Genomic DNA, 27439 nt, shown 5'->3' on the forward strand with positions numbered 1-27439 from the left:
AGAATGTTTTTGTTATGTGCTCAGTGAATTTCAAGACTACACTTTAAGGCTGGAATACACTAAACAATGTTTGCCCTGATTTTTGACAAGTCTTGACAAGTTCCCGAAAGTCATTCTGAAATCAGTATATGAACCATTATTTTTCTTCACATTTTGCTTTGCAGTCTACAGTTTTGCAGTTAAAAGTTAGAAGAAATGTTTCCGTGTATGGAGGGATAACAGAATAATTTACATAAATACATATCTAATGAAATGATTAAATATAGGCTACTGCATGGAAAAACAACAACTTTGAAGCCATTTTTTCATCATTATGCCATTTGGAATAGGTTAGGACAAGTTCACAGATATGTGATAAACAGAAATGGAATAATGGGTCACTAAACAAATCTGGTGTGTCCATCAGTTGCTTTAAGTACTACAGTGCATCTCATTCTCATGGACAGACCGGATTTACCAGTTCTTGCTGTGAGGTTTTCCACCAAGGCACTTGCAAGTTCTGTCATGTTCACACAGGTGAGCAGGACCCTGGACATCTTTCTCCTGGTGGTTTTCAGTGTCAGTTGGAAGGTCTCTGTAGCGTCCTAAGTTATTGTAACTGTGACCTTAACTGCTGACTCTCTGTAAACTGTCAGCTTCTGTAAACCATCTTGACAGGTGCATGTGCAATAATTGTTTATGGTTCACTGAACAAGCATGAAAAACATTGTTTAAACCCCTTTTCATTTGGATTTTACAAAATGATCTTTAATGTTTTTGTGCAGCTCAGAGGTGGCATATTGCATAAATTCTGCTATGAGATTATGAGATGAGTATTAAATTTGGAATAGCCTATAGAAATATGAAACTAAAGGTGGCCTAACATTACTGCCACTAGGTGGCGACAAATCAATGTTATTTTTTTATTTTTTTTGTTAGTAATTGCTAACATCCTTTTGTCCAATCTGTAATCACATTTTCAAAACTCTAAACACAATTAGCACAACATCCGTCTGTTGTGACCATACCATTAACAAAATTCCTACAGTTTTCACACAATATGCAGTCAGTTAACACATATCTAAAATTCTTACTTTTTCTTTTCAAACAAGCTTACCCTATACCAAAATCATTGATCTTTCTGGTCTTAAACACAAATGTTTTAACACAGCATGATAGAAATGAAGACCTAATGTTCCAATCTTTAAATATAATATAAAGCCTCTACTTCTGCAACAACAGCAGCTCAAAAGTACTGAAAATATATAGGCTATAACATATACTGAAACAACTGATAAGCATTTTTAAGTAGATCACCGAAATATTGAGAAATAGCTGAATCCAATCTCAGTTGGAGGCATAGGCTACGTTCACACTGCAGGCTGAAACGACCCAATTCTGATTTTTTTGCCCCTATGCGACCTGTATCTGATCTTTCCATGACAGTCTGAACGACACAGATCCGATCTTTTCAAATGCGACCCAGGCCACTTGGGTATGTGGTCCCAAATCCGATACATATCCGATCTTTTGAAATGCGACTTCAGTCTGAACGGCCAGGTCGCATGTATCCGACCCGCACGTCATTGATACGCGAAAAACGTCATAATTCTGCGTTGAAGTAGTCGTCGGTTTGAAAACGGACTGCATATAGAGTGCCGAAGTTATGACGTCATTTTGTAGGACAACCCGGAAGTTAGCGGCGCATGGGTTCCCTCGATCGAAAAGCAATGCATTTTCCCCATAGACTTTTGGAAAATCGCAAAAAATAAGATCTGTGTTCAACAAAGAGTTGTGACCCTAACACGTTTTGTCTGTCAAGATAATCTTTACAAGCTAATCCAAAATTTATACATTTTGAAGCCTAAATAAAGCCGTCAGATATAAAATGCTAAAGTAGGCTATAAACGGACTACAGCACACCAGCACACCATGGTCGCGGATCAACGTCATCATCAAGCTTCCTCAAACTTTATTTAAAAAACACGCTCGCTCATTATGATCTGCGCTGTGTATGAACCTATTTTTTACAGTCTATGGTATGAACCTATTTTTACAGTCTATGGTATGAACACTTATCCACTTTTTCATGAGAAATATTGCCCATTCGTTTTTTCCAAAAATTTTAGAAACTAATTTTGTTTATGCGTGCCTCTCTGAGATTTTTTTTAATCTTTTGTTAATGTTTTATTTATTCGTTTATTATTTTGTTAGTTTATATAAACCTTAATATTATTTTCTTTGTGATTAAGATTATTATGCCTGATCATTGTGCCCCAAATAAACTTTAAAGATTATCTTTCACTGTATTATGTTTGATTGTATGTTTGCATACCATTTGCTAATTCGCCAGGAAAAAACGCGCTTTCTCAGAAGCACTAACGTTATGGCCGTATCAATTTCCAGTCCTTTTTCTTAGACGATAGAAAAACCATAGATCGAGGAGAGAACCACTATAAATCTGGACATGAACAGTGCAGCTTAGATTCTGGTTTACTTGCCGGTATTGTAAGGGCCAGCATGAGGGACAAGGTTAATCGAGTCTCGGTAAGTAAAACTAGGGAGAGATAGAGGAGTTATAATAGTGTTCTATGTATTTAAGATAACTATACAAATAATCTCTGAACAAGCATAACACAGTTAAATTCCAAACATTTAATATAATAGTTGTATATAATTATATATGTTGAATTTAAAGAGAATTGTCCAATAGCAAATGCTTATTATAATATATTATAATTAAACCATATATGTTCCCTAAATAAACCACATATACTAATTTTGTTAACATTTTCTATATATTTTTACCTGGTAATCCACAAGCCCCAATGTGAGAGCCAGTGTAGTAAATGTTATCTCACATTCACATTACTGTGAGCTGACTGGAGTGTAGTTACAATAGTATACAAGTAGTATACAATAGTTTAACATTTAATTTGTGTGTCAGACAGGCAACTTACAGTGCATTAAGGCTATACATATCAGCGTGTTCTCTGGGAATTGTCCACGTTTATATAGCACATTAAATATAGTTAACATTTACTACTAAAATAACAAAGATTAATATCATTGTTACCTAATGCCTTAACTACCGGTAATGCTGTTTACAAATACAATCATATTATTATAAGTGGGTAAAAGCCAAGTTCACAAATATCAGGGTGCAGGGTCCACCCTTTCTATAATTATATCCAAACAAGTTACAATAAAAGTCAATAAACCAGGTATTATTTTGAATATTTTAATTAAACACATTTCTCAACGTAACGTTAGCCTTTAATAAAACTGCAGCGGATCTAATCTATTAAACAGTGGCAAAGTAAACAAGCTTTTAGATATTTTAAGAGAAAGACAAAAGGTATTTTAGCTGTTGATTTGGTTATGAAAAACGCTTATTCTTGCTACTGCTAGCCTTTTTTACTCCATCTGGCACGAACCCAGAGTCTCCGCTGGGTAATAGGACGGAAAATGGTCAAACGAGATTTCATTCGATGACTTGTGGTTGCATCTCGGGACAAAACAAAAATAACGTTATGTATATTAACTGAAAGGTAAACTTCTAAGACCGTGAAGCTGAAACGCGGGCTCGTGAGAGATTTCATGTTTGTCATGATGACGTCTAAAGTCCCCGCCAAAGGATGTAGTCCCTTTTAGCAACTTGTTAGCAACCACCGTTTTTAAGACACAATAAAGTTTAAAAAAATCACAAGCAGGTTATAACTGGTGTGTTTTATGTCATAGATCAAAACGTGAAAATATTTAGAGGCTTTGTTAACCACAGACCTTATTTCAGGCGATTTAGCAAAAACCCATTCAAAAAACCCATAGACTTTAGGGCGAGGGAACCGGTAGTGCTAAAATGCTAACTCACTTCCGCGTTTTGGCCTACAAAGTGACGTCATAACTTCGGCACTCTATTCGTCGAGCTGAGGTAAATCTGCCGAACGGGTCGACCTCGACGAGCCCGTTAATTAAAAAAATAAATAAAAGCCCACGGCCACCATCATTATATATGACTAACGTTATGTTAACTTATTTGTGCTGATATTATATAGGTCAGCAGCTGCTGTCTGGCTCTTGTGTAACGGTCGCTGCGCGCGCTCGTGTGTGTGTGTGTGTGTGAGAATCACAGTTAGTTGAAGTTTAGCTACTTCTGCAAACAATAAGTGACGTCGTTGACCGTTGAGTACTCTTCTGCGCATGCGGGTCACTTCTGGGTCATTTCACGTTCACACAGGAGATCACAAAAGGTCGCATTTAATTGGAAATGTGAACGGCCTTGCAAAAAAATCGGAATTGAGCATTAAGCCCTGCAGTGTGAACAACCATAGTCAGGTGTCTATTACTTGGACATACAGTAAAACAGGACTCATTGAATTGCTTTTGTTCAGTGTAGACGCAGAATAACACAGAGGAGCAGAGTGAGAAAAAGAGGAATAGTTGTGTCACAATTCTGACTTTACAGAATTATTAAAATGTGACAGTTTTTTCTCGATTGCTTAAACACATTTCTTGAAATTATGCCTCCTTCTCTCGAAACTCTTAACACAAACCCAGTTCCCCAAACTTCCTATTTTCAGGTTAAAATAAAGCTCTCCACTCAAAGCCGTTAAATCTTGCTGAAAACCACACTTTTCCCTCAGACATGACACACAAGCCCTCAAAATACACACACACACACACACACACACACACACACACACACACACACTACAACATAGTCTTACACTGGTGAGATTAAGACAAAACAATACTACAAAAATCCATAATACGGGTTATGTTGCTTTTGGTTCTCCCCCTCAAAAGCCTAGTTGCAGTGTTTAAGAAATCAAGGAAAACTGTAACTTTTGTGCTTTTTTTTTATTCTATTTTATTCATAGTAACCAAAGGCTTACTACTAAATCCAACAAATCCAATTGCAAATCCAACATACATGGATTTGCAATTGGATTTGTTGGATTTAGTAGCAATTTCATGTTTTCATTTCAATAAAAGCTTTTACTACAACAATTCCAGTTCCATTGTTCCATATACGCAGAATATGCTGTCTGCGTAGGGCACTAACAAACCCCAACCAGAGGCGGCCTTACCTATGTTTCACCCGTTTCAATTGAAACGGGCCCCGCCCTCCAAGGGGGCCCCCAACAGAACAGAAAATCCCATTCATTTTCTCCCTAGGATATTTATTTTCAGACATAATGTCTAAAGTGGTCTCCAACACGTCGCTCGTGAGAGTAGCTCATGGCCTGATTGGAGGTAGCTCACAAAGGGCCGTTCACATATCGCGTCTTTTGCGCGATCAAGTTCGTTATTTCAAATAATTGAAGCGACGCGCTCATTTTTTCCAGGCGCAACGAGTCAATATGAAGGATGGGGGTGCACCCAAACTACGGGTGTTTTTTTCTTCTCCGTAAATAAATATTCTAGCAGAGCTACAGCAAGCGTTTATCGGTAGTGGAAATCCATTAGATATTAAAACTTCTCTGTCGTTGTGGAGAGCGCATGGTACATAGCAACGACAGACGCCACGGGAAAATCGGACCGAATTTTACTATTATTAATAAAACATAAGCTAATGTGCATTGTAAATGTCAGTATTTTGTCTTTTTTGAATCATTCTTTTTATAAAAATGATTTAAAGGCTGAAATATGCGAGGTTTATCTTTTTATAAAAACTTTTTTGCCAAAACTTTATTTGAACTTGTACATGTTAGTAGAATTTGTTAGTACAAATCTATTTCTTTCGTTTTCCATAAATGAATGAGAACATTTCATTTAATTGAGCGGCGGGTTTCATTTGTGTGTCCAAAATAATAATTTGGGCACGGCATACGTCACAGGCAAGTTAAGAAACAATTGTATATTGTTTGTTTTGTTCATTAATTATTTTATTACATTAACAGTAAAGCTGACTGAATTCCAACTAAATAAATAAATAAGTGGGACCCTCCTTTCAATTAAATGAAATGTTCTCATTCATTTATGGAGAACGAAAGAAATCGATTTGTTCAAGTGTAGACATAATCACTAATTTAGTAATTTCGCATGAGTCCGATGCAGAAAAAAATGACAAAAAGCAACAAGATGGCAGAGCTTTCAGCTTAGATTCCCCGATCCTAGAGAGAATGAAGTGCTACTAAGTGCTAATGTGGATTTCTGTCTAGATAGGCAATAAACATTTTGCAAGAGAAAACCTTAAAAAGGTTAATTATAGATCAAATAAGACAGAAACACACCCGTTCACCGGTCATTTTCCTCAGCTGTAGGCAAAGGCAAGTTTCAAATCAGTGCTTCTCCTGGGAGACTAGCGTTAAATTAGCCTCTAGTTTAGCGCCATCTACTGTTTTAGAAGAGGAAGTTGCTCAATTGCATTTGTGAGAAAATCTGCCTGGACGCATTTGTGAGAAAATCTGCCTGGATGCATTTGTGAGAAAATCGAGCCGAGAGATCTCATAAAAAGCGAAGCGTCACACAATCATAACAGACAGATATGCATTTGTATGCACTAGATTTGGTATTTGTTCAAAGGTTACATGCAATTTGAAGGATGGTTTGTATATATTTGTGAAGTATTATCTTGGCTCATTTATTTATATTTGTAAAACACAATACATATTTGTAACTCCACTGCATTTTAACTCAAACTGACCTTTGTGCTTGCACATTGCTTTCTTTTTGTTTGCGAGTCGAGTTTTCCTTTGCAAAGCGGATCGAGTTTGTTTGCGAGTGGAGTTTTCCTTTGCGAAGTAGATTGAGTTTGTTTGCAAAATGCTGGATTTGTTTGTTAAATTATGGCACATAATTCGCTCCATACCATAGTGGGCGACAACCGACGTCGCGTCTGCAATGCTTTATGACATCACGACAAAAAGACTAGCATGTTTAATTTCTTAACGGTCCTCCATGACGGTTCCGTCAAGAGTGAATGTGTGTGTGTGTGTGTGCGCGCGCGCGCGCGCGAGTGAGTGAGTGAGCGAGAGAGTGTGTGCGCGAGTGAGAGTGTGTACGTGAGTGAGTGAGTGACTGTGTGCGCGCAAGCGAGAGTGAGTGAGTGAGTGAGCGAGAGAGTGTGTGCGCGAGTGAGAGTGTGTACGTGAGTGAGTGAGTGACTGTGTGCGCGCAAGCGAGAGTGAGTGAGCGAGAGAGTGTGTGCGCGAGTGAGAGTGTGTACGTGAGTGAGTGAGTGAGTGAGTGACTGTGTGCTCGCAAGCGAGAGTTTGTGAGTGAGTGAGAGCGTGTTGAGTGAGTGTGTGTGTGTGAGACTGCGAGTGCGTGTATGTGAGTGAGTGCGTGTGTACATGTGCGAGTGAATGTGTGTGTGAGATGGCTCGCGATGACTGGTCGTAAAGCAACGTGTAGGGGAGAGGCGGGACGATTGAAACGCGGGACGGATGAAACACTGAGATTTTCTTGAAAACCACTCACGTCATGTACGTCAAATTTCGTCAGCACGTACAGCACGCAATGCCTAACATACCCGCGAAAACATTTCTTCTTTACGTCGTGTCGTTTTGGAGTTAAAGCCGCAAAGCTGTTTTTGAATGCGGTGAGTGAATTCTTTCGTGCGGTACTTTTTTTTGACTGACAAGTTGGATTTATTGTTTCATGTGCCATTGTAATGATAATACGACAGGTGTATTAGTACTGCAACACACCCTTAAGTGGGCAATATCAGAGTTTTTTAGTTTAAGAGCAAAAGAGGTTTAAATGACAGGATGCGCTGTCGGGACGGTTGAAACAGTGTTTCAACCGTCCCGCCCGCGCGTCCTGCCCGTTAAACCTGGTCATAGCCTATACTGTTCATAGATTCACATACTGTTTCTAGACTTGTGTTTCTTTTAATGCAAATTAATTTTCAATTACGCAACACATGCTATCTCTGTAATAATCATCAATTGTCCAATCTTTAATATTCAATAAATTTCATTTATCGTCGTCTGGTTGACCTCGTTTTCTTCATAATAACAGGCTATTCAACTAGCAAACACTCAATATGACTCAAGGAAGAAATGTAAGAAAATTAATTGTAAACTGATTTGTCTGTCTTCGTCAAAATAGCCTGTTAGAAAGATTACAAAATGCGCATAGGCTTATCGCCTATTGTTTATTGGGCGACAGAACAAAAATGGTTAATATGAACCTTTAAATGAAAATAAATTACAAAATATGTTTGTAACAATATGTACATAAGTTACTTGTCAGGTGTCGTTCACAAAAAAAAGCATTAGATGAATAGTTGCCATTTAAACTGTCATGTTTCATCCGTCCCACCCCTGTGTTTCAACCGTCCCGCACAGGCGGGACGATTGAAACAAAGCACAACTCCCGTTCAAAGTCATATTTTACTTAAATCATTCTATATTTGTACCGAATAGCACATGATACTAAGAGAACACATATGTGAGTTGTTAATCACAAAAAAATAAAAAATCTATCTGTAACCTTATCTTAGAAAACGACATTTATCTGAAAAGTGTTTCAACTGTCCCGGCTCTCCCCTAGTCTGACAATGTTTCTTGTCCAGGACATGACAAGATTTTTAAGAGTCAAAATCGTGTAATCTGACACAGTGACTATCTTAACAGAACAAAATTGTGTAATCTGAACCAGGCATATCTATAACTATGGTATACTGTGGTTATAAAAGTAGCCTACACATCCTTTTCCAGCACTTCAAAACTATATCATATTTTTAATGTGTTGACCAAAACATTTTTGTTCATCCTTTAAAGATTGTCTCTATTTATAAAACTGAAAGTTTCAAGGAATAGGAAAACTCACACTTATTTAAAAAAAAAAAGACTAAATTAAGATTGTAAACAGCTGCTGAGGGCGCTTATTGGCTATTTTCACTCCCTAATATCTATTTTGTCACTCATTTTGCTTTTGAATTAATATTAAGACATTATGAAGGATAATAATTAAATTGAACTTTATCTATACACCTCAAATTAAGCTCAGTGCTTTGTTATCCCACAGTGCTACCAAACACTTTTTGTAGAACTTAGTGCCGCTGCCCTCAGATGTTAGTCTGGAGCCCTGTGATTTTAAAATAAAACTGCACCATAATTTCTGTACGCTAAGTCTATTTATTATCAAAGCATTTGTCTGTAATAGTTATTTAGGGGAAAAATGTGAAGGTGTGCCCCTAAATTTTCTGCTTGCGCTCCTAAAATTTTAAGTCAGGGGCTACAGCGCTCCTAATAAAAAAAGTTAGTCTGGAGCCCTGTAACAATTTATAACAATGTTTTTCATACCCCTCATTCAGTTCATTGTTGGTTCTCATCTGTGTTGGAAGTGTGGTTAGCATTTATTTTCTTTGTGTATTCTCTGTGTGTATTACCCAAATTTTTTAAATTGCTTACACCCAATTTCTGACACTATAGCTCCGTTTCTCAAAACTCTTCACACAAAACCACACAACATGCACAATGTCACGTCACTTGCAAAAGTGGCATAGCTACGTGGTGGTAATGGGTGGCCAGTGCCACCCCTGATTGAAACTTGGCCACAAGCAGCTATAACAGCTGACTTTTCTCCATTCAATTAACTGACACTGGCATAAGGCCATGTACACACTCTAGCTAAACTAAGTTGTCACTTCACCTCTTTCAGTAAAAAAAAAAAAAAAAAAAAAAAAAAAATCCTTACACATTATAAAAGTGGCCCTTGAGGCCAACTTATCGATTCCATTCACCCATGTTCTTAATCTTGAGACCACGTCTGCAAAACTGCAAGCACATTATATGCTTTACAATAGGTTTGCATTTGTAAAACAAACTTTTTGCAAACTGCTAAACACAGTTCTCTAGAGTAGACACTTATTAAACAAATTAACAGCTCTTGTTTAATTAGAAAACACTGCCATTTAAATACCACAATCATTTCCCAATTACCTACACCAACGATCATTTGTGAAAACACTTAAACATAGATCACTTAGCAATCAAAACTCAATGTTTTGAGAAAAAAAATATTATTACCCTCTTGCCTTTCTGTTTATAGTGTAAATATGCCTAATTCTATCATTTTGTATTGTAGTGTCCCTGAGGACCCCCCCCCCCCCCCCCCCCAAATTAAAATAAGTTAATAATAAAGTAAAATTAAATAAAAAAATAAATTACAACTGCGTCAAAGGCTGATTGAGATTATTTCAACATGACAACTTGACAGCTCAACAATAAACCATGAGAAAACATAAGATCAAGTATTTGAACTTGCAACAGAACACATTTTATATTATTTTACATTTGATTATTTGTTTCGAAATAACTATTTAGTATATGCTGTTTTTGACAATTCTGCATGGATGGGATGATTTTTAATTTATTTACTACTTTATATATAATTAAAACCATATCATGTATACGATTAATATTTATAAACGATAAATTAATAAATAACATTATTAGTAATCTATTAATTAAACTGTCTAATAACGTCTATAAATATAATAGTTACGTGTCTACCAAGCTCTAACAATATATGGAATAGTATAATAAGAGATTATCCAAATTTGACAAAGAAAATAGGACTAGGCCTATACCTTTAAAAGCACAGAATTTTCTGTCACGGCATAGCCTACTGCTTTAAGTCAGAAGTCCACCGCATGAGCAAATGAAATGCTTCTCTGCAAACTATGAAGTTCACCTTATGTTCATAATTAGTTACTGGACAGACCCATTGAAAACTTTTTTTTCCCATTCAGATCTATATCTGGAGAGCCTCTTCCGTTCAAAGGGCATACGTGAGCTCGACATGTTTTTAAAAAACCGCACATTACAATTAAGTATGGAGTATCACAAGGCTAAGTATAGGACCGTTGCTTTTAGCCCTGTACATGCTACCCTTTGGAGATCTCATTAGGAAGCAGAGTGTTGTTCGGTAAGCAGACACACTCTGTCAGTTTAAATCTAGACTGAAAACACATCTCTTTAACCTGGCATACACACAACACATTATCAATTTCTAATTCAAATCATGTAAAATGATTGTTAGGCTGCATGAATTAGGTCAGCTGGGACCAGGAACTAATATTAGTCTCTCTGTTTATCGAGAAGTTTACCATAGTCAGCTGGTCCCTTGATGCCCATTTGGATGCTCGCTGGTTGTCAACCTTGGATCTAGTAAGTGGTTAAAATCAGGTGCCTGTGGAAGAGAAAGATAATTGTAAGGCTGCCTTCTGTACTCCCTTCTGGCTCTTTGAATTTAATCATATGCCTTTTGGGTTATGCAATGCCCCTAGTACATTTTAAGGACTTATGGAGCGTATGTTCGGGGCCCAACATTTTCAAACTCTGTTGCTCTACCTAGATGATGTAATTGTATTCTCTTGCTCCATAGACCAACATTTGGAACGTTTGGATAAAGTTCTGAGTCGGCTGCACCAAGAAGTCCTTAAAGTAAAGCTGGAAAAGTTCAAGATCTTTATTGTCATATTTACTAGGTACAATGAAATTCTTATTTTGTTTACCACTCACGAGAGAGACAGGGTAGAAAGAGAACAGACAATAAAACTACAAAGACATCTGATATAGCCTAAAAGAAAATACAGGAATATATATAAAAGGACAAGGCAATAGAATATATAAGAATTTACCATAAAATACAAAGCAGGAATAATAATACAAATAAATAAACAATAACAAAAGTATATATACTATATGAATAAGAGAATACATTTCTTTCACAGTATAAAGATGCAGTGCATGTATGAAAAAATGACAGCAGTGCTAAAGTGTCTGTGTAAAGTCCGGTGTTAAAAGAGTCCAAGCTTATCAGTCTAATGCAGGGGTGCCCAGTCCTGCTCCTGCCGATCGACTGTCCTGCACAGTTCATCTCCAACCCTAATCAAACACACCTGCCTTTACTTTTCAAGTGATCCTGAAGACCTTAATTGGTTGCTTCAGGTGTGTTTGATTAGGGTTGGAGATGAACTGTACAGGACAGTCGATCGGCAGGAGCAGGATTGGGCACCCCTGGTCTAATGCAATATTAGGTATGCATATAAAATCCCGAAGGAAAAAGTGCAGAGTACATCAATTGAATGGGGGACAATTTTGTCCTGATGGTCCAGGTGGAAGCAGCAGTGGGTGACCAGTGACCACTGTTTTATCAGTCTAATAGCCTGAGGATATAGGTCTGTTTCGAAGTCTGAATGTTCTAGCCACAGTGCTCCGGTACTGCTTGCCAGACTTCATGAGGGTGAAGAAATTCTGGGTGGAGTGAATGGGGTTGCTGATAATGTTGCTAGCCCATTTGTAGGTGTCCTGCAGTGAGGGGGGATCTTCCCCTGTGATATTTCTGTGCCAACTTTATCACCCTCTGTAGTGCCTTTCTGTCATGTGCTGTGCTGTTGCCAAACCACACAGCAATACAGCAAGTTAGCACACTCTCCACAGTGCATCTGTTGAAGTTATGGAGTATGTATGGTGGCATGCCAAACTTCCTCAGTCTCCTAAGGAAGTACATTCTCTGGTTGGCCTTCCTTACCAGTTTTGTACTTGAGGTCCTCACAGATGTGGACACCAAGAAACTTATAGCTGACCACTCTACCTCATCATCTCTGATCAGTAGTGGCTGATGGATACACTTACTCCTCCTCATGTCCACAACCATCTCCTTGGTCAGGTTATTAGCATCACACCATGTGACCAATTCTGACACTTCTTTCCGGCAAGCAGTCTCATCATTGCCTGTGATAAGACCAATGACTGTGGTGTCATCTGCAAATTTAATGATGACGACGTTGGGCTGGGTAGCAACACAGTCATGTGTGAAAAGATTGAGAATTGAGTGAGAAGATTGCTGTTGCAGCTTACTGGGCTCAACCAAAAGATGTATCTGTTCTGTATCTGAGTTCTACCAGAAAGACTCGGGAGGCAAAATGAGGTAACAAAGCATACATTTATTAACAGCCCAGCAAGCAAGTATTGTGCTATAAAGTTCTTTGGCGTAGGCCCCGTCCATAGCTCGCAATCCAAGGGTAATGGAATCTGCATTTCCTGCCTGAAGACGTAGGCAGGGGCATAACCGACCCCCTGGGAGGTATGGGAAGGTGGTGGTGAGGAGAATGGAGGTGAGTGTTGGCGTCAGCATCTGTGAACTCAGACATGTGTAAGTACCGATCATTTATACTACGAGTATTAGAACATGATTGGTTAGATGAGAAGGTAATAAGTGACATAACGATTGAGTGTTCCTTGCAGAACTTGCACTAAAGCTTTTTATATCCTTTTTGGGGTTCACCAGTTATTACAGACTATTTTGTGAAGGACTTCTCTGTGATTGCAGCTCCCTTATAACGTTTGATCGGAGGACTGGGAAGCAAGGATAAAAAGGGTGTGCATAGACCAGCCAGTAATGCATGGACGGAACCTGTGAGAAGAGGTAAATCTATGCAATTAATTATTGGTTAATTTTACATACAGCACACAGTGAAAACAATATGAATATGACACAGTGGGTAACTGGATATAGCACAGGATATTTTAAAATTAAGGATTTAAAGTTTTTCGATCGCGTCTCCTGTGAAGCTGATCTGTTCGCATTCAATCACTTCGCACGGACTGACCGTCACTCGCAGTAACACGTTTATGCAGGCCACAAACGCACACTATGATATATCGGCCGATCACTACTTATGACGCCCGTGATCTATTGATGTCAACCTGCAAACTGACTAGAGTCTGCTTCATTGTATGTATGTTGATGCATATTTTATATACTATAATTAGTTGGGTTGTCAAAGATTGTAAGTGTTAAAGGAGTCTGTATTTTGTATTAATGTTTATTTATTTGTTTTCTGTTTTTTAACAGATGTTTTTTTTTGTGCGGATATCAATATGGGATACTGATGTATAGGCCCAGCTGTTTTACCCATTATAAATTTTGTATTTTTTTTAATTTTCTATTAATTTTGTTGTTTTTTTGTTGAATTATTGTTGATTTATTATTGATGGTTGTTGATAACTATTTGTGCTCGAAGGTCACGTCTCTGTTCTCCAATTACTGGCTGTTTAACTTGTGTTGCTGCAAGGGGTTAAAATTAGTTGGTGGCATAGTCGGGAATTAAGTGTGACCGTTTGACATTGCTCGTTTACACAGTGTATAAAGCATATAGTGTGCTTGCAGTTATGGTTTCGCTAAGTTGGCCTCAAGTACCACTTTTAGCTGTAAAAGTATGTTTGTTATTACGAGAGCCTGACCAATATGGATTTTTTTGGGGGGACGCCGATGCTGATATTAGGGAGTAAAAAAGCCCGATATCAATATATTGGCCGATATCATTTATGTGTATATTATAATTCAGTAGCAGTATTATTTGTGTATATTATAGTACAGTAGGCTACCAGTCAGAAGTTTGGAAACACTTTCGCATTTGTGTACATAGATTCTAAGAATACAGTATAAAAAAACAATGTGTGTGTATATATATATATATATATATATATATATATATATATATATATATATATATATATATATATATATATACATATATATATATATATATATATATATATATATATATATATATATGGGGGGCCAAACAGGAAATAATTCTATGTAAATCCGAACATATAGTTAAAACTCTGAATATATAAATGCAACCCTGAATATATAGTTATAACTCTGAATATATAAATGTAAATCCTGAATATATAGTTATAACTCTGAATGTATAAATGTAAATCTGAATATATAAATGTAAATCCCGAATATATAGTTATAACTCTGCATATATAAATGTAACTCTGAATATATAGTTATAACTCTGAATATATAAATGTAAATCCTGAATATATAGTTATAACTCTGAATATATAAATGTAAATCCTGAATATATAGTTATAACTCTGAATATATAGTTGTAAATCCTGAATATATAGTTATAACTCTGAATATATAAATGTAAATCCTGAATATATAGTTATAACTCTGAATATATAAATGTAAATCCTGAATATATAGTTATAACTCTGAATATATAAATGTAAATCCTGAATATATAGTTATAACTCTGAATATATAAATGTAAATCCCGAATAGTTAAAACTCTGAATATATAGTTGTAAATCCTGAATATATAGTTATAACTCTGAATATATAAATGTAACTCTGAATATATAGTTATAACTCTGAATATATAAATGTAAATCCTGAATATATAGTTATAACTCTGAATATATAAATGTAAATCTGAATATATAAATGTAAATCCCGAATATATAGTTATAACTCTGAATATATAAATGTAAATCCTGAATATATAGTTATAACTCAGCATGTGAGCTCTGCTCAATATTCCGCTCTATGCCAATGCGCTCCACTCAATCGCTCACGGCCCAAGCGCTCTAATCCCGCTCCGACATGAAATCTCAGTGTAACGTAGGCTACTGTACTATAGCCTTTGTTGATTATTTTTAAGGCATTGTTGGGGACATTTACCATTTTGCATAGGTGGTCTCAGCACATTGTTTGTGTGATAATAGGCCATTATTTAAACTTTATTAAGTTTCAGAAAGATTCTCGCGGATACAGAGACAGTTGAAACAAAGGTAGATCTTTATTTTACAAAAGCACAAGGTTTTGGTGTTATTGTGAATGCACACAAATAAAAGTAGACCCTTTGTAGTTGTCTTACACACTAATCTGTATGGCCAAAAATTGACTGAGTTTCTTCCGCTGTCATTAAAGAAAAATCCATCAGAACGCGCTGGCGCGTTCGTTGTACAGGGTTAGAGAAAAGCTTATTTAGTTTCATATTTATGTTTAAATAATATGCTGGGCTGCATATATATATATATATATATATATATATATTAAAAAAACATTTTTATGCAATGATCACTCAAATGTGTGATAAAGATATGTAATGGAGGCAGTAAATTATAGAATGAGAATGATACATTTGAGCTGTAACCAAACTAGTTTGCATTGCATGTTCTATTCTAAATTTGTCACGGTTTGTAAATTCACTGTGTCCTCCTTGTCTCGTGTCATTGTTGTTTACATGTGTGTGGGTGTGCGCGAGTGGGCGTTTCCACTCGCGCTCAGTTATCAGCGCTCCAGCTGATTCCCATCATCTCATCACCATCACACAGCTGCAACTCATTCGCGATCCATATATATACTCACTCCTTATCTCCTCTCATTGTCAGATCGTTGTTTGATGTCCGTGTCTGAGATCCTGTGTTGCTCGTTGGTGTTCCTGTTTCGTGTTCCTGCCTGTTCATTGTTTCACCGCTCACGAAATCAGCTGGATCACTTCTTCAACCGGACTTTTCATCACTTCTTCTGCACTGACCATCTAGTCCCTGCGTTGCCAGTTGCTGTGTGTGCTGGACTGTTTGTTTGTGTGTTTGAAGATTATTTGTGCTTCAATTACATTAAAACCTGAGTTTCTTGCATCTTGCTTCCATCATCCTTTACCATGACAGAACGATCTGACCCTACCATGGAAGCAGCAAGAGCTCCGTCATCCCTGGAGGAATTTGTGGGAAGCAGCATTCAACGGATGGACCAACAAGAGAAAAACCTCAATGATACGGCGAGGGCAGTCCAGGCACTGGTAACGCAGGTGTCCGAGCTCACCCAGCAAGTACAACTGTTGCGAGGTCCCGCTGCGCCCCCCACACCAGCCGCTCCTCCCACACCACCAGATCGCGCCTCCCAGTCAGAACCCCGTCTGCCGGTTCCGGAGGCTTATGGAGGTGAGCCTAACTTTTGTAGAGCATTTCTGACCCGTTGTTCGATGCACTTTGCTCTACAGTCCCGCACTTTTGCCACGGAGGCTGCATGAGTGCCATTTGTTCTCACCCTGCTGACTGGGAGGGCAGCGCTATGGGGGACGGCGGTGTGGGAGAACTCTGATCCATGTTGCGAGTCGTTCCAGGCACTCTCCGCCGAGATGAGGAGAGTATTTGATCGGGCCAACACTGGACGAGAAGCGGCCCACGTTCTGGCCGAATTAAAGCAAGGCGAACGATCGGTATCCGAATACTCCATTGAATTTAGAACACTGGCGGTAGAGTGCCAATGGAACGACGAGGCGCAGTGGGACATGTTCCTGCATGGGTTGGCCGACCGCATTCAACGTGAGATCTACGCCCTGGACCTCCCGGCGGATTTCAACGGACTCGTGGAGCTGGCTCTTAGAGTGGATGCACGTCTATCCCAAATGGAGCGACGCATTCCACCCAATCGCCATCCGGGGTTAACAGAGAGCCAGCGGTCCAGCGGCGGGGATGCGGTCGGTCACATCTACGATCCCGAGCCCATGCAGGTGGGGCGAGCTCGGCTTTCCCGGGAGGAGAAGGAAAGGAGGAGATCCCAGGGACTTTGTTTGTATTGTGGAGCCGCGGGACATTTTGCCTCTCACTGCCCGGTAAAAGGGCAAGCCCGACAGTAAGCATGAGGCTACTGTCGGGCGGGATCTCTGCCAAAAAGACCTCATCTACATCGACTCTCCTCCCGGTTAGACTATGATGGTCTATTCACGAGCACGACTGTTAAGCACTGGTGGACTCGGGAGCCGAAGGTAACTTCATGGACCACTCACTAGCACTCAAGTTACAGATTCCACTCCAACTACTCACCCACAAGATTGAGGTCCATGCACTCAATGGTCAAGACCTACCTCACATTTCACACGACACCGGACCAGTCACGCTCATCACTTCTGGCAATCACACTGAAACATTATCATTTTACATCCTGGACTCCCCCCTGGCTCCCATCGTTTTAGGACACCCTTGGCTCATCAAACACAACCCCAGAATCGATTGGCAACAGCGGACAGTATTGGAGTGGAGCACTAAGTGTCATGAGTCTTGTCTTGTGTCTGCCTGTTCGTCTGTTTCTGTGTTTCAGGAGGAGGCAATGAATTTATCTAACGTGCCCACGGAGTACCTGGACCTGAAGGAAGTGTTCAGTAAGTCTCGGGCTGCGTCTCTACCTCCGCACCGTCCCTATGACTGTGCAATAGATTTAATGCCAGGTAAGACTCCGCCGAAGGGCAAGTTATACTCGCTCTCTGTTCCAGAGAGGGGGGCCATGGAGAAATACATTTCTGATTCTCTAGCAACGGGGTTCATTCGTCCTTCCTCTTCTCCAGCGGGGACGGGGTTCTTTTTTGTGGGGAAGAAGGACGGGTCTCTGCGACCTTGCATTGATTACCGAGGGCTGAATAGCATCACGGTAAAGAATACTTATCCTTTGCCGTTGATGTCTTCAGCCTTCGAGAGGTTGCAGGGAGCGTCTATCTTCACAAAATTGGATTTACGCAATGCTTATCATTTGGTCCGTATCAGGCAGGGGGATGAATGGAAGACAGCTTTTAACACCCCCAGAGGGCACTTTGAATATTTGGTTATGCCGTTCGGCTTGTCCAATAGTCCTGCAGTCTTCCAGGCGCTCGTCAATGACGTGCTGCGAGATATGGTCGATCAGTTCATATATGTCTACCTGGATGACATATTGATTTTTTCAACATCTCTCCAGGAACATGTGCAGCACGTCCGACGAGTGCTTCAAAGGTTGCTAGAGAACGGGCTTTTTGTCAAGGCGGAGAAATGCGATTTTCATGCACAGTCTGTTTCTTTTCTAGGTCACATTGTGTCGGCTGAGGGAATACGCATGGATCCTGAGAAGATTAAGGCTGTGGTAGAATGGCCAAGTCCAGATTCCCGTAAGGCCCTACAGCGGTTTCTGGGGTTCGCCAATTTCTATAGGCGTTTTATTCGCAACTTCAGCCAACTAGCCTCGCCTCTGACCGCCTTGACCTCCCCCAGAACGACGTTCAGGTGGTCAGACGCAGCTGAAGCTGCGTTCACCAAACTGAAGAGTCGCTTTGTTTCGGCTCCCATCCTCACTACCCCTGATCCATCACGTCAGTTCGTGGTGGAGGTCGATGCGTCAGAGGTGGGGGTAGGTGCAGTGATATCCCAGCGTTCTCCCAAAGACGACAGAATGCACCCATGCGCGTTTTTGTCTCATCGTTTGTCCCCTGCAGAACGCAATTATGACATTGGTAATAGAGAATTGTTGGCAGTCAAACTAGCGTTGGAGGAATGCCGTCACTGGTTAGAAGGGTCAGGGGTACATTTTATCGTCTGGACCGACCACAAGAATCTGGAATACATTAAGACTGCTAAAAGACTGAACTCCAGGCAGGCTCGGTGGGCACTTTTTTTCGGACATTTTGATTTTCTCTCGTACCGCCCGGTTTCCAAAAATGTCAAACCCGACTCTTTATCGCGTATTTTTGACCGTTCCGAACGCCCGTCTACTCCCGAGTGCATTTTACCTGAGAGTCTATTTGTCTCAACACTCGTATGGGAGGTCGAATCGAAGGTCAAGAGAGCCTTACAAGGGGTAACGCCCCCGGCCGGTTGTCCACCAAACCGCCTTTTTGTACCGGAGTCAGTAAGGTCCGACGTTATTCAGTGGGGGCATTGTTCCAACGTGGCTTGTCATCCAGGGGTTAGTCGTACCAAGTTTTTGGTTAAACAACGATTCTGGTGGCCACTTATGGCTCATGATGTTCACGATTTTGTATTGGCTTGTTCAGCTTGCGCCACTGGTAAGACTTCCAATCGACCCCCTGATGGGCTCCTTCAACCCCACATTTCGCTAGATTTTATTACCGCCCTCCCACCCTCCCAGGGTAACACGGTAGTTTTGACCGTGGTGGACCGGTTCTCGAAGGCGGCTCATTTCATTCCCTTGCCCAAATTACCCTCAGCCAAGGAGACAGCGGTGGCTGTCGTTGACCACGTCTTTCGCTTACATGGCCTCCCGACAGATGTGGTTTCCGACAGGGGACCCCAGTTTGTGTCCAAATTTTGGCAAGAATTCTGTAGATTATTGGGGGCGATGGTCAGTCTGTCCTCCGGGTTCCATCCCCAGAGCAATGGTCAGACTGAGAGAGCCAACCAAGATTTAGAGAGAACATTACGATGTCTGGTCTCTAAGAATCCTACTTCATGGAGTCAACAATTGTCTATGGTGGAGTACGCCCACAATACATTACCAGTGTCATCTACGGGCCTGTCTCCGTTTGAGTGTAGTGTAGGTTACCAGCCACCAATTTTTCCTAGTCTGGAATCCGAAGTCGCGGTTCCCTCCGCCCACGCTTTTGTCCAGAGGTGTCACCGCAAATGGACTAGAGCCCTGTGAGACTCTACTCCAAGTGGGGGCGCGCACCAAGGTCAAGGCCAATCGCCATCGGTCTAGACCTCCCGTATACGTCGTCGGTTCCAAAGTGTGGCTTTCAACAAAGAACATTCCTCTCCGGTCCGTCTCGAATAAACTTGCTCCCAAATTTATTGGCCCGTTCACTGTTACCAAGATTGTTAGTCCGGTGGCAGTCCGCCTTAACCTTCCTCCAGTGTACAGGAGAGTTCATCCCGTGTTTCATGTTTCCAAAATCAAGCCAGTGTTTTATTCCCGTATTAATCCACCAGCCCCGGTTCCTCCACCGCCGCGTCTCGTAGATGGGGAACCATCATATTAGGTAAACCGTATTCTGGACTCGAGACGGAGGGGACGCGGATTCCAGTACTTGGTGGACTGGGAAGGTTACGGTCCGGAGGAGAGAAGTTGGGTACCTGCCCGAGACATTCTGGATCACTCCCTTATTGATGATTACAATCGACAGGTAAGGGAGTCTGGGGACGCCAGGAGGCGTTCCTAGGAGGAGGGGGTACTGTCACGGTTTGTAAATTCACTGTGTCCTTCTTGTCTCGTGTCATTGTTGTTTACATGTGTGTGGGTGTGCGCGAGTGGGCGTTTCCACTCGCGCTCCGTTATCAGCGCTCCAGCTGATTGCCATCATCTCATCACCATCACACAGCTGCAACTCATTCGCGATCCATATATATACTCACTCCTTATCTCCTCTCATTGTCAGATCGTTGTTTGATGTCCGTGTCTGAGATCCTGTGTTGCTCGTTGGTGTTCCTGTTTCGTGTTCCTGCCTGTTCATTGTTTCACCGCTCACGAAATCACCTGGATCACTTCTTCAACCGGACTTTTCATCACTTCTTCTGCACTGACCATCTAGTCCCTGCGTTGCCAGTTGCTGTGTGTGCTGGACTGTTTGTTTGTGTGTTTGAAGATTATTTGTGCTTCAATTACATTAAAACCTGAGTTACTTGCATCTTGCTTCCATCATCCTTTACCATGACAAAATTATATTCTATGTACTGTTGCATAATCTTCACTAATGACTTTGTAATACCATAATGAAAACATGTTTAATTAGGCTACATATGCACAGTACTTTTATTTACTTACTATTTTAAATAAGTAGTCAGCTAAATTTACTAAACGTGTGCCACAGTTTGTTTTCATTAGTCACGTGTTGTCCTTCGTTCAGTTTTCTCACCACTCCTTTGTTACCATGGTCATAGTCTCAGCCTCAGACATCACGCCCACGGAACGTTGGCTAAACGTCTGATGCATATGGCACACTTTTCTGGAAACACTTCAGGAGTTTCGAAGTCGCGACCTGATTGGTTGAATTCTACAGGATGTCCGCGAGACGTGTGTGTCGCGTTCTTTAACGGTCCGTCTGGAAACAAATGCCGTGACGCCAAAACCCCTCGTGGAAGAAGAAAGCCGTTGTGTTTACAACTGAGACAAATGAGCGCTTACCAGGATCAACTAAACGCTGGATTTTCAAAAGTATGTTAAGTTTGCGGCTCCATTGTTGCAGTAAACTTGCACAACGTTCTTGAATGAATAATTTATTAAATGCACGCCGGTCTGTTATTGTAGGGACATCGACATTATATTGGCACGCCCCTAAACATGACGCGGAACAAAACGAACTGTGATTGGTTGCGTTATATGTCAGTCAAACGTCCTCTTGGCCAAGAAAAGCTGCGATAGAGTCCAGACCTTCTGCCGTCAGTCTGAAGGTCTGGCTACGCGAGACTACCATGGTCACCATCATTATGAGTTCATTTGGTTCAGCTGTGTTTGATTTAATCATCCGCATTTGTGTTTGCTATGTAAGTTGGTCCTTCACATCCATTCTCAGTATGATCACCGTTATGTTAAGTGTGTGTGGATCAACCTTGTTTACATGTCTTTTAGACTGTAATTAAAACTTTGTATTTGGAATGATCGTCTTCTTCGTCTGCCTTCCTGCAACCCACTGTGACAACGTGAAACTACTCATGCAAAATGGCCCTATGCGTCATATACGTCGATACCGATATATCTGCGACAGGCTCATATCGGCTGATAAAATCGGCAGAATGATAAATCTGTCGGGCTCTAGTTATTACTGCATTAAGTGTTTGCTTACCCCAGCAATAGATATGACATTGTGGTCTCTACAACTCTAGTGCCCATCAAAAAAATATGAATATGAAAATATTAAAGGCCTCACATGTGTTTTTCACACATTCCTGTTTGCTTCAGAAAATTGCCTATCCCTGAGACTGAAACCGACATTTAGACTTTTAAGTTTATTTAAAAGTTACAACAGATGATCAAAATGCACATTTTCTCTTACCAAACTCTTTACCAAGTGCTTGGATACAATACACGCAAACCTAAGATCATTTGTTCATTGAACTAAAATCACCTGCTCAAAATGACTGTTATATATGTGTCTGGTCTGGACTTTTGTTTCCCGTTTCCTGTTCCAGTTTTGTAGTCCGTTTGTAGTTTTCCGTTTCATTTCCCCTTGATGGTCTCCCCCAGGTGTGTCGCGTTATCTTGTTAAACTGGTGTATATATAGCTTTTGGGTTTCCCTTGTTGTTTTGTTGAATGTAATGGTTGCTGTTGGTCCTGTTTGCCTTGTTATCCGTGTTCCCGATTGTCGTTTTGTTTCTTTTATTAAAACTCCTACCAGTAGATCCATGCCTCAAAATGTAATTCACACATCTGAGATAACGGTTTATTAATTGTATTACAATGATCAAACTATTAATCAAAACAACTGTATACCCAACTGTATATTTACGAGTATACCATAATGAAATCACAAATTTTGTTTCTTGTGAAACTATAGGTGTCTTGTCTGTGGATGATCTAAATTAATGTTCCTATGGTATTTCGTTATAAATGAGTTTTTTTAATCAATGAATCTGCGAGTGCAATTTTTTTCTTTAAATATATGAACACACAATGGAATGTTTGGACAGCCTGTGAAGACCGTTTAGAGTTCTAAAAAATGGTATCAAGGTTCTTAAAATAATGCAATGATAAAAGGTAATGTAAAAAAAAAAAGTCTTCTTGTTTGGGATGTGTAGTTACATAAATATGGCACATGATAAATGTATATTAATCAACCTTATTAATAGCAATGACAGTATCAAAGGAAAAAAACTTAAGTCATAATTTTATACCCAGACCAACAACACCTAAAATACCAGCCAATCCCGCAACATAAAGCTTATTTGGTCCCACCGCTTCAGCAAGTGAAATCACAGCTTGTGCATGGCAGTTATAAACACAAATCACTAATGATTGCTTTGTGTTTTTAGACCTTAGTTTTCACTTGATGAGAGAGTCATATTACGGAAGCCCAAATAGGCCATACGTTATTTTTTGTTTCTTTCTTATTTTCTAGTTATGTGGAACCTACTAGCAGGCTATATTATTCCGAATTCAGCTAGCTTAGTGCTTGTCAAGACATGTATGACAAAGAGGCAGAACTACTAGCAAATTCTCAGTAAAGTTGAACGTGCTACAACATAATGAAATGATCACTTTTAGTTCATAGGCCTACTTCAGTTTCACGTGGCATATAACCTGCCAATTAGGGGTGGGCGGTATTCTAAAATTCTATTTCATGGTATGAGTGCTTTTATTTCACGGTAACGGTACATATCACAATATAGTTATTTATTTGTCTTTTTCTGGAAATTCGACAAATAGGGCTTTTTATATTAAGGAAACTTAAATACTTTACAAATGAAAAGTACTTCACCTTGTTTGATTACTTTTACTTTTTCTTTTATTTGGAACTTGATAAATATAGTAAATGAAAGAAACTCAACATTTAGATGAACCATAATATAACAAATTACACAGTATTCCACATTTCACAGTTTGATGTGAACAGACCTTATTATTATAACTTTCCTCAAGTAATCTTCTCACAGCTATAAAATAAATAACACTTAAGTAACGGGGGAAAAATACTGCAGAAAATATAAATATGTAAAGACTTGAAGAAAACTATATTTCCCCCCAAAACATACCAAACATAAACACGTCTTGTATAAAATATTAAAACGAATCAATCACTTCTTGCTGAAAGTATAAAAATACTCATTATGAAAATGGCCTTGTGCTGCCTCCACCATTCCAGGGGGTTTGTCTCACCATCAACTTCAACTGTCTGTAAATAGCTGTTAAGCTCCATTTCAATGGACTCTCTCTCTGACTAAGGGACAGCTTGGAATTTACGTGATTTTATTTTGAAGAAGCTGCCCAAACTCTTCTTCTTGGAGAACTCTTCTTCTCAGTGATGATTTTATGAGCAGGCAAGCCTAGTTGTGCTTGAGCAATGGCCAGTTCACGCTGTCTTCTCCAAGTATTTGAGAAGGCACTCAACTCAACTCTCTTGCAGACCCCATCTGCACGATCAACCTGGGGCACCTTCACACCTCTCTCTATTTAGATAGATACATTGGAAAATGTGTGTATAATGTATGCATGCTGTAGCATTATAAGCTGACAATCACTCTTTACAAGTAGCATATATTTAAACATGTTTAAAATATTTCTATCTATAATTAAGATTAATTAACAATTAGTTATGTTGTAGGACTACGTGAAACAATCCCCTGTTTAAGACCAGAGGTATGAGTGGTGACGATGCATCCATCAGAGTGGTTTCCTCTCTGTGGTGGTGACAGGTTTGAGGTCTGAGTGGTGACGATGCATCCATCGGAGTGATTTCCTCACTGTGGTGGTGGTTTAGTGGGATGATAATGGGGGTTTTAAGCTTCATTGGGGTCATCAGGTGGGCACCCCCCTTCTCTGTTGTTTCAATGATAGGCCCACGACACCTCCAGAGGGCTCATCGGCAGCACCTGGCATCCCAGGTGTGCTCCCGTCTGCTTTCAACCCTTACATGCCACAGGTGGTATTAGGGACCCAGTTGGAGTCTCCCATTTTCACCCATAGCCATCGACTTGCTTCTTCTGCTGCACCTGACAGGGCTTTGATGGTTTGACGTAGGGTTTGGCCTCGCAATCCACTGGACAAACCTTGGATTTCCATCCGCGTTGCTCAGCATTACCTGCCAATTCGGTGTACTTAAGGCTCTTGTGCTCAAATGCCTCCTCTACAGCAGCCTCCCAGGGAACGGTAAGCTCTATTATGTACATGATGTGGAGTGATGAGGACCAGAGCACGAGGTCTGGTCTTAGGTTCGTTGTGGCAATCTCAGAAGGGAAGTGAAGCCTTTGGTTCAGATCTGCCACCAACTTCCAGTCCTCGAGCCTTTCCGAGCTGGCCGATGTCCGTTGTTGTATAGCCTTTGGCTGTCTTTGCTCCTCCTCTAATGAACTCCCTTGCGTATGAAGTATGGAAAGATGGAGGCAGGGCATTGTTCTTAGGTCGTCTGCACTCCAAGGTGGCTGCTAGGCACTTCAGGACATGGTTGTGTCGCCAGGTATAGCGGCCTTGTGACAAGCTTGTCTTGCATCCAACCAGAATGTGTTTGAGGTTTGCGGGGGATGGACAAAGGGGGCACGTTGGATAGACAAGATAAACAACATGAATAACTTTATAGTTCTATAATTAGGAACAAGATATAGAGATAATGAATGATAAAGTTAAAGATGGTGATAAAGAATGATTTATTATTATTATTAGAAATGTCATTTTTAATATACACTTACCAATGGCTAAATGAAGACGGTGGCCAAAACACTGTAAAACACAGCGCTTTGATGTTGTTTGTGGCATTATCGGTGGTGACACAGACTTTACGCTCCTCTTGCAATCCCCATGACTGAAGCGCTTCCTTTTAAGGGGTGGTTGATTATGATTTCACTTTTCTAACTTTATTTACTGTGTAATGTTGCTGTTTGAGCATAAACAACATCTGCAAAGTTACAACGCTCAAAGTTCAAAGCAAAGGAAGATATTTGCTTTTAAAGAAATCATTTTTAAGGTCTACAACAAACGGCTGGTAGGGACTACACGCATCCCTAGATGTTTTTAAAACTGTAGGTAACTGTAATGGAATCTTAATAAAAAGCCATTTTCATTTTATTTTTCCTGTAGCCTAAATGAAAGTTGAAAACAACTGTTGTGCAACATTGGCTCTATTCCAAACCTTTTTTGTAAACTTTTGAGGCGTTCACATCTAAACCTTGTGATCAGTTTGTGATGCAATATTTCTAAACGTTCATGGAAAATATAGAACCGGTTCAACGTGTTGTTCTTCAAATTCTGCTGATTGTGTTGATCATTTCAGAATCACATGTTTTTTTGGAACATGTTCCTGCAGCCGTACTATTGTTTAAGCTCTTCTCGTCAGTTCTATTTGTTCTGCAATTAAAAACAAGGTAGGCTGAAACTAGTAGCCGAACAATTCCATTGTGTTTGTTTCACACGGCAAACAATAAAGTAATTATGAAGACTGAAACTTGGTGAATGGCAGCTTTTATCAAAGCAAATGTTTACAGATAAATGGTTTCATGAAGGCCACTGTGGTGAGCTGGAATATAACTATTGTCTGGAAATTCCTGTATGTTCAGGTAAGACTGGGTAAGATGACCATAGATGGCACAAGATCTCATCTCAACACATCCGATGAATGGCTGTATCTCTCAATTTCGTAATTTTTATCTGAATATCAACAGTCAAAACAGTACTGAGGTTAACCATTAATTTTGTGTCTTTGGAAATTTATTATGTTGAATATCAAAGTTTCTTGTGTCTGTTTGTGTTAGTGAAGGATTTGTGAAGTAAAAAATATTGTTTTTATAGTCATACTTTAGTTTAGAGTCTAATTCTCACTATTAACTAACTTATAACTATGACTTTTGCCTCAAACTCCTAATTACTGCTTATTAATAGTTAGTAAGATAGTTGTTAAATTTAGGTATTGAGGATTAAGGGAATATGTACATGTAGAATATGGTCATGCAGAATAAGGCATTAATATGTGCTTTAAGTACTAATAAACAGCCAATATCCTAGTAATATTCATGCTAAGCAACTAGTTAATAGTGAGAACTGGACCCAGGCCCGGTTCTACGGGGGTGCTTGAGGGTGCTAAGCACCCTCAAATAAAAGTGAAAGCACCCTCAGATGAAAAATTATTAATAGCACACATAAACGAGATTTTGCCGAAAATAAAACAGACGGATTTCACACTCTTGCCTATAATAGGATAGCCTACACAAAATAAATAAATTAATACAATTAAACAAATATATATATATTAAATAAATTATTTCGTTATGCTTTCATGTT

Source organism: Abramis brama (genome assembly GCF_963993115.1).
Source record: "Abramis brama genome assembly, chromosome: 18".
In the NCBI taxonomy this organism is placed as follows: Eukaryota; Metazoa; Chordata; class Actinopteri; order Cypriniformes; family Leuciscidae; genus Abramis; species Abramis brama.